General features: G+C 41.6%; 1 pseudogene; it reads left to right on the top strand.

Moving 5' to 3' along the window:
- The first annotated feature begins 263 nt into the window (after positions 1-263).
- LOC110662825 (lysine histidine transporter 1-like) lies at positions 264-3,912 on the top strand (annotated as a pseudogene).
- The last annotated feature ends 5,504 nt before the right edge of the window (positions 3,913-9,416 follow it).

A 9,416-nucleotide genomic window follows, 5' to 3' on the forward strand; every position in this document is an offset into this window, starting at 1 on the left:
TAAGGGGAAAAAGAATGAAAAAGACAGAAATAATCTAGTCATTCGGTCTTTCCATGACAGATTATTACCTAACATGAATATTAAGGACCATTTCATGGTGGAGCAGATCTGTGATTTGTATTATCAGAAGGGTACACAGTTTCATCTGCAATATCAAATAGATAAATTCTTCCAGCAAGTTTATTGCAGAAACATGGATTGCATGTTACATTTCATGAATTTGAAATGAATAAATCAAATTTATATCTATAGTGGGAATCGCAATGGGGCGGAGCAGCGGGGAAGGAGAGTAACATTCTTTGAAGTGAAAACACATGAATTCTCCAACCCATTCAAGATAAACCCATGGAGAAAACAGAGAATTAAGAATTCCTACTCATTGCAATTCCTATTTTGTTTGTTTGTTTATTTCTTTAACTTGCATGACTAGTTAAAGAAAGTGTGAGATTATTGCCGAGAATATATTAATATAAAAGATGGTAGCTACCCAAGGATGAAGGCGTCGTTTAGGTTTAGGCCTTGTAAGGAAAGTACATAAAGGAACTCCTGCTCATGCATAAGATTTGGAATATTTATTTACCTTATATGCAACGATATTGTTTGTCATGGAGCTGGAGGGCGGACATCCTATGGTCATTGTCAATTACGATATTTCCTTGGTTTCATACTTCCTATATACATCGCCAATTCTTTCTGTTAAAATGTTCCTTTCTCATCTCTGTCCAGAAATTTGCATCGTGCACAAATAATGGGTGCTCTAGAAGAACCTGATGTCCCTCATCTCCCCGACGATGTAATTATGCTTTCTTCTCTCTCTCTCACACATACACACACACTAGACTAGACTAGACAAGTCACTCGCGAGTGGATCAGACTTCTGGTATGAACTAGTGATATGATTTGCTCTGTCACTAGGATCTTAACTTTCTTGATGTTTCCAGAAATATTTCCAAAATCATTGCAGTTCTTTCTTTCTTTCTTTCTTTTTTAATGGAACTTTAGTGTAACGGATAAAATTCCTTCATCATCACAGACAGATAGATGAAAAGCAGAAGGCAATTGATGATTGGCTTCTTATCACTTCTTCGAGGAATGCAAAATGGTGGTGCTCAGCTTTCCACAATGTTACTGCCATGGTTGGAGCTGGCGTCCTCAGCCTTCCATATGCAATGTCAAATCTTGGATGGCATGTTTAGTTCCTATTAGAGGAAATCAATATTAGTTCACATGCAACATATTCAGAAATCACCAGGCTCATTTCCCTAAGTTTTTTCCTTGATAAGTATCAACAGTTTCTCTTCTAACAAAGACTTTACAAATGAATTATGCCTAGCTTTCTCAGAATTCTCCAATTTACATCCAAAATGACATTTTTCCTTAATAAAAATTAAAAAAAAAATAATGACGATGACTCTGGGATTCAGATGATAACATCTGATTCTGTCAATCGTATATCCCTTTACAGTTGATAGATCTGTATTTTACTAAGTTTTTCCTATCTTTAATTTCAGGGGTCCTGGAACGGTGATTGATCCTGATCCTATCATGGACCATCACATTATACACCCTATGGCAAATGGTTGAGATGCATGAGATGGTTCCTGGGAAACGATTCGATCAATACCATGAGCTTGGTCAGCATGCTTTTGGAGAAAAACATTCTTTACATAGTAGTGCCTCAACAATTAATTTACGAAGTAGGTGTAGATATAGTATGGTTACCGGAGGAAAATCGCTGCAGAAGGTCCATGATATAGTCTGCAGCAACTGCAAACCAATAAAAACAGCATTCTTTATTTTGTACTTGCTCACCTTCCCAATTTGAACTCCATCTCTGGGGTATCTTTACATGCTGTTTGTTATGTTTATCTCACAAAAGCTGATTGGGCTCAGACAAGATTTCAAACTCGAAACCTCACAGCTTGTAGATAAATCCAGTTTGCTTGATGTCATGGTTATTTTTTTGCAGTTACTTTACCATTGCATGGGCAGCTTCCATCAGCCAGATGTGCAATATGGCTACAAAGCCTCAACCACTTCAGGAACAGTCTTCGACTTCTTTACTGCCTTAGGTGATGTAGCTTTTGCGTATGCTGGGCACAATGTTGTGTTGGAGATTCAAGCAACAATCCCTTCTACCCCAGAGAAACCATCCAAAGGTCCAATGTGGAAAGGAGTAGTCATCGCCTATATAGTTGTGGCTTTGTGCTACTTCCCGGTTGCCCTGATAGGATATTACATGTTTGGCAATAAAGTTGAAGACAATATTCTCATCTCATTAGAGAAACCAACATGGCTTATAGTCACTGCCAACATGTTCGTTGTTGTCCATGTTATTGGAAGCTATCAGGTACGGTGTTAATCTTGTCTTACTTCATAAGAGAATGGTAAAAAAAAAGAGAGATGAGAAATTACCTAAATGGGATAATAATGAGGCATATGAACAGTACAAGATAGCAAAGAATGAAGCAAAAAAGGCAGTTAGTCAAGCAAGAACACAGGCCTTTGAAAAGTTATGTAAGAAACTTGGAACTAAAGAAGGGGAGAAAAATATTTATAGATTAGCAAGGAGGAGAGAAAGGAAATGTCAAGATCTCAATCAAGTTAGGTACATTAAGGATAAAGAAGGAAAAGTGTTGGTGAAAGATGAGGACATTAAAGAAAGATGGAGAAATTATTTTAATGATCTCTTTAATAATAGTCAAAATGGTAATAGCGTGAATATAGATTATAGAACAATAGAAAAGAATGTGAATTATACTAGAAGGATTAGATCTTTAGAAGTAAAGGAAGCACTTCTTGAAGATCAATTGAAGAAAGTGGGAGGGGACACGAGATTTTCCGATCTCAATTGGATTACACCAAGGATCAGCCATAAGCCCTTACCTATTTACATTAGTTTTAGATCAACTGACGAAACATATACAAGAGAGTATTCCTTGGTGCATGATATTTGCGAATGATATTGTTCTAATAGATGAGACACGAGAAGGAGTCAATAGAAAGCTAGAACTTTGGAGAAGTACTCTAAAGTCAAAGGGTTTTAAGTTAAGTAGAATGAAGACAGAATACATGCATTGCAAGTTCAGTGAAGGCCAAACTGGTGATAGGGAAGGAGTTGGTTTGAATGGAGTGGTACTGTCCCAAAGTAATCACTTTAAATATCTAGGCTCAGTCCTTCAAGTAAATGGGGGATGTGAGGAGGATGTTAGTCATAGGATTAAAGCCGGATGGTTGAAGTGGAGACGTGCCACTGGAGTTTCATGTGATTGTAAGATTCCCAATAAATTGAAAGGAAAATTTTACCGTACAGCCATACGACCGGCTATGTTATATGGTAGTGAGTGTTGGGCACTGAAAGAGTCGTATGCATCTAAGATAAGAGTTGTAGAGATGAGAATGTTAAGGTGGATGAGTGGCTATACTAGACTAGATAAAGTCTGTAATGAGAGTATTAGAGAAAAAGTAGGAGTGGTGCCAATTGAAGATAAGTTGAGAGAAGGGAGATTGAGGTGGTTTGGTCATATGAAGCGTAGACATACGGAGGCTCCAGTTAGACAAGTAGAGCACATTAAGTTAGAGGATAGAAAGAAAAAAAGGAGTAGACCTAAATTGACTTGGAGGAGAGTAGTACAATATGACCTAGAAGCATTACACATTTCTGAGGATTTAACCCAAAATCGTTCAAAGTGGAGAAAGCGAATCCATATAGCCGACCCCAAATTTTTGGGATAAAGGCTTAGTTGAGTTGAGTTGAGTTGAATTGAGTTGTTCTCGTTTAATTCCATGTTTCTGCTCTTATAGTTATGTGCAATGCCCGTTTTCGACATGTTAGAAACACTGCTGGTAAAGAAACTGCATTTCAAGCCTAGTACAACACTTCAATTCAACATCCGCAATACATATTGTTGACACCATATTTTGGCCGATCCCCAAAATCAATAAATTTCGAAACTGATCCCCAGCACTAAGTCTCCCTTTGCCAGCCAATCACATCTTCGATCTCTCTCTACCGAACAATCACATTTCCGACCTCTCCTCAAAAGGAATCAAACCAATACTAAGTCCCCGTGTCACTTAAAGCCTTGCTGATCTCTCAAACCAATTGTCAAATATCCTGAATGGTCAATTACATTCCCGATCTCTCGCGTCAGACGAAACTGAACCAGCACTAGATCTTCATTTTAAAAGTTTAGGAATAATCAAGTTAAGGTTCCAATCCGGTTTAATGGAGATCCCTATCTTAAGTACTCAAGCCAAATTTCCAATTTTAAATTAAGTCCTGTTTAGCGTTGGTTCCCTGCCGATCTCATGCTTATGGTGTTTTCTGACCTCATACACTTAGATTAATAATCAACTTTAGTTGTTTTAATATGCACAGACAATCAAGTGCTTAAGTAATTTAGAGATTTTCCGATCACATCCATTCACTGAACAAAAGCGAGTTTCATTTCATATTAAAGTTTGTACAAGTCATTTGGCTGGAGGATCACCCCCAGCCTGATCTACATTTTGTTTATCTCCTCTCTCACCCTCAGCCTCCTCCTCGCTATCCTCACCCTCGTCTTGGGGAGCCAGATCTACCATCCAAGTGAAGTCCTCCTCGGGATATCGCTTCCTGAGCTCGGCCAAGAGATCCCTGTGGGCATTCACATAGGGGCCGGCCTCTCTTGTCACTATCTCTTCTTCCTTCGCTTTAAGTTCCTCAGTGAGGTGAGCAACTTCATCGGCCCGGAGCGCCTGAACTTCTTCAAGGGCAGGAGTTTGCTCGGCCAGAACATGAGCTTGCTCGGCCAGCTTATCCTCGTAAAACTTCATCCGCCCCTCAATTTCAGATATGTAGTTCTGAGCGGATGAGAGTTGGGATCGGAGGGAAGCCACTTCATGACCCATCTTCTCGACCTCCATACCCAGGCGGTGAGCCTTCTCCCAGACAATATGCTGGTTCACCAAGCACTCCACGTTCAAGCTCATAGATAGGGTCAGGATGTCATCAAGGTTGTCTGAGGACAGCCTGTCCCGATCCTCCCGAAGGCAGATAGAAGCCCCCAGGACCTTAGCCAAACCCGGATTCTCCCGAACAGTCTGGTTCTTCTCCAAGGAATGGATCAGCACTTGGGCACCGCGGGAGAGAGTCCTTGGGGTAGGCTGGGAAGGACCCCCTTCCGCACTCGAAGCGACTGGAGGAGGCGGAGGTGGCTCTTCTTGGCGAGGAGGAGACCAGATCACTTCTACCTCTGGGATCGGCTGTCCCAAAAGTTGAGATGAGCCCCCATGAATTTCCCCGGGTTCATGACTGGGAGTCTGGAGCAGCTCGGACCGCTTCATTTCCCGCACTTTCCGGGAGATCTCTCTCTTTCGTTTCCGGCTCTCCTTGGAAGCTTCGCCGCTCGCCATACCTGCACAAGGAAGAGGTCAGTGAGATCGCTAAGGTCCAAAGATGTGAGATATAGAAAATACCGATGCCGAGGTCAGAGAGCTGAAGCCCGCGATCTTGGCCGGTGACCAGCTGCATAGTCCAATGGTGCAGCTCAGCCGTCACTGCATCCAAGCAAGAGAACTTCTCTTTGGACACCTGTTCTTTCAACTCCATCACCATTGCACTCTCTTCCCTATTTAGGGCGATGTGCTTCGTAAGCAAGGGACCCTGATGCAGCTAGCTCCGAGGGAAGCCCTCAAAACCATTCGAAATTTTGCTCCTCAAGATAAAGAAGCGGTTCTTCCAATTCTTCAGGGAGGAAGGCAGGTCGGTAAAAAGCCTACAATGGGGTTTCGCCTGGAAGAACCAATACTCGTCGTCCTTTCGACGAGTTAGCCTGTGCAATTCAGCGAACACCTTAGCTGTAGGTCGGAGTCCCTTAGCTCGGCATAGGCCTCGGAAGGCTACTAAGATCTGCCACGAGTTTGGGTGAACTTGGGCGATGCACACTTGGTGATATTTTAAAACTTCCTTGAAGAAGTCGTCCAAAGGGAACTGTAGACCGGCTTTTAATTGCTCTTCATAGACCATGATCATATCGTCCCCCTCAAAGAAGTGATCGGCACGAAGATCGCCGTGACACCTAATCAGTTCGAATGAATCAGGCCGAATGTTATACTCCTAGCTGAACGACTGCAGATCGGTTTCTTGAAGGACCGATGGCAATTCGTTCATGGGAAGATTTTCCCTCCCTGAAGAAGGTACATGCCTTGATGGTGCTGCTTGCCCCCGAGCTGAAGTAGAGACCCTAGGAAGTTCAGATTGCACGCTTGGCCCGACCACCTCTACTTCATCAGAAGACCACGAGAACTGAAGAGAATGAGGGCTCGTCGCTCTCTGACCCTCGGCGCCGCTCATTTTCAAAGGAAATAAAGAATTTAAACTAAAAGAAGGATCAAAACCCTTACCGGAGCTTGATCGGTGTCGAAGGAACTTGAGAAAACAAGAGAATTTTGAAGTTGTTTGCGAGAGACTGAAAATGACATAAGGAAGCAACTGGCTAACCCCACCCCTATTTATACTCGTCCGAGCATTTAATGCTCACGATGTTCAAGGTAGTGCATCGGATAGCGGAACTCGCCAGCTGTTCTGACACGTCTCACGAATATTCCAAAATTCCATAAGGAGAGACCGGCTAGTTAGGGATCGGCTAATTAAGGCAAATGTTTGAAAGTGTAGATCGGATGAGGGTTGTTCAGTTGGAAACCAGATCGGATAAACACACCAGAGATCGGAGAATAATCAATAATAATAAAGTGATAATTGGCAAAATAAATTTTATTTCCAAAAGGTCAAATTACATCATTTGGGCGATCTCTGGAGATCGGATTACATTAAAGGTCTAATTACATCATTTGGGCGATCTCTAGAGATCGGATTACATTAAATGTCTAATTACATCATAAGGGCGATCTTCAGAGATCGGTGGAACATCCTATCTAAAAGGCCTATGTCAAAGCCTAGTCTCGTGGCTGAGTCAAAAGATGTGTTTGACCAGGAGACCGGCTGGGGGGACTATGACTCTCATGAGAATGAGAGAGGTCGTCATCAAAGTTACCGCTCGAAACCGAGCCGCTGTCGGAACACCCAGAGTGGAGAGGAGCCAGATGAACACCAAAGAGCAGTCACTGGTGTTGAGGGGAATATTAGCAGTCTTCTCACCCGAAATCAGTTCATCGATTATATCGGGCGAACTTTTCTAGATCGGCACGATCGAGGTCCTCGATCCAGATCGGTTAATTAGTCCAGTTCTCTCACTATCATCAGATAAGATCATCATGATTTTTCGATCACCGGGATCATAAATTTTCAGGCAAGGAACAAAGAGGGCAATCGGAAAAAGATTAAAAGCGGTCATCTTGTCCGGGATTGTTGCCGGAGCAGCTAGAACAGAAAAAATGAGGAGAATAGGGGAGAAAGTCAAATGAGGTAGGGCTTCCCAGTTGAAGGTATATATAGGAAAATTTGAGCATTTATTGCAAGCAGAAAACGAAGCGGACGCCTCGAGAATTGAGGGAAATAAATGCTTTGACTGGACCGAACTCGATAAAAGGAAGACCGGTGTGGTAAAGATCGGTAGAAGGGAGACCGGCATGAAAGATCGGAAAAGAGCGTGTTAGGAAGATCGGAAAAGAAAGGAGGTCGGATAGCAAAAAGAATAAGACAGGTCCTGCTGATTATCGTCATAATCAGGGCTGAGGTAGTTAAAGCGTCGCAAACGAAATCTCCACCGCACGCCCCAGAATCGCCCGCATTACTGACATGTGCCAGAGTACGCCAGGACAGCGCCGTACATCCTAATCTCCACTGTTGATCTTACTTGTAAGGACGAGCTCAGAGCCCTCGGATCGAAGAAGAAAATGACAAGATCAGCGCCTTTCACTCCTAGCCTTCAGATCGCTCTTGACAAGAAATTTTAGGCCGTCAGATTAGAAGAGAGAAAAGGACAAATATTCTGGAGGGGATCTCAGTCGTCCGTTCTGATTCTCTTTAATTCCTGAGCCCTTAGATCATGTCCTTCAAAATCTTAACCCTCCATCTCCCTCAAAACAGATCCTGACCCTCCATGGGGAGCACCCGGTTCCTATAAATACCTGCATGAAAAACTGTTCAAGAGAGGACAAATAGTGAATATAGCAGAAGGACTCTGAAACTTAATTTAGCCCGTTACTCTGCTATTTTTAAAGCTTTCATAAGAAAAACTTTTGAAACCAGTTTTCTGAAGTATTTTCTTGCAAAGGATTTCTGAATACTGAAACTCTCCATTTTCAGTTCGTTCATTATCCTGTGACACTCTCAATTTCTGTCTTTGTTATCTTTATTCCCACTTCCGTTGTTCAAGCTCAACTTCATTCATACTTGGTTATAATATTGATCGGATTGCATTTTAATAAGGTATTCCTCATTTCAAGGCGAACCTTAGTCTTCAGGTTACCAGCCCGCGGCCCCCGTTATTTTCTGTGATCCCATAGTTAGTTCAATAGATCCGACTCCCCACAGGTGAGTGCTCATATTGCTTTTTTTTATTAAGTGCTCGTTCTTATTTTACGTATTTCCTTTATTCTTTATATATATATAATTTTCTCCAAGTTTATATTGCGCTAAAGAACACGAAGAAGGTCATTCTTGAGTTTACTTCCGTGTTGACCAGTCCATTCTTTTTATTAATCTTTGTTATTCCTGAACGTAAGTCTTCCAGTCCCGAGTAACATATAAGTGGTCGGATAAAATGTAGGTAACTGTATCTTAAGGGTCTCTTTAAAATAATGAAAGGTCTGAACAATAAGTCGGGAAAATAGTAAGGCCGAATCACTAGAATAATGCAAAAGACAATTGAGTAAGACGTCACAAAGCATAGTAAAACCGAACCTTAAGATAGATTAATGGGATAGATCGGGTATCAAAAGGTACTGGTAAGGTGACCACATAGGAAGGTCGGAAAATTCGGTTTGGTATCTCCTGACTAGTTACAAGGTACCAATGAGTTAAAAGAAGCCTTATTCCGAGCCCCTGCATCTTTAAATGCCAAAACCCTTAGTTCTAGGATTTCGCGACGGGTAGCTGTAATCAAGTTTCGAGAGATCGGAAAAGTCCTTATCCGGTCCCTATTAAAATAAAAGAGATCGGAGGAGAGTTCTTATCCGATTCTCAATCTAAAATTTTAACAAATATTTAAAAAGGAGATCGGAGGAGAGTTCTTATCCGGTTCTCACTTAAAAATTTTAGTAAATATTTAAAAAGAGATCGGAGGAGAGTTCTTATCCGGTTCTCACTTAAAAATTTTAATAAACATTTAAAAGGAGATTGGAGGAGAGTTCTTATCCGGTTCTCACTTAAAAATTTTATCAAATATTTAAAAAGAGATCGGAGGAGAGTTCTTATCCGATTCTCAAGCTTAAAAATTTTAATAAATATTTAAAGGTGATCGGAGGAGAGT

The sequence above is a fragment of the Hevea brasiliensis genome, chromosome 18 (assembly GCF_030052815.1).
Source record: "Hevea brasiliensis isolate MT/VB/25A 57/8 chromosome 18, ASM3005281v1, whole genome shotgun sequence".
Taxonomy (NCBI): Eukaryota; Viridiplantae; Streptophyta; class Magnoliopsida; order Malpighiales; family Euphorbiaceae; genus Hevea; species Hevea brasiliensis.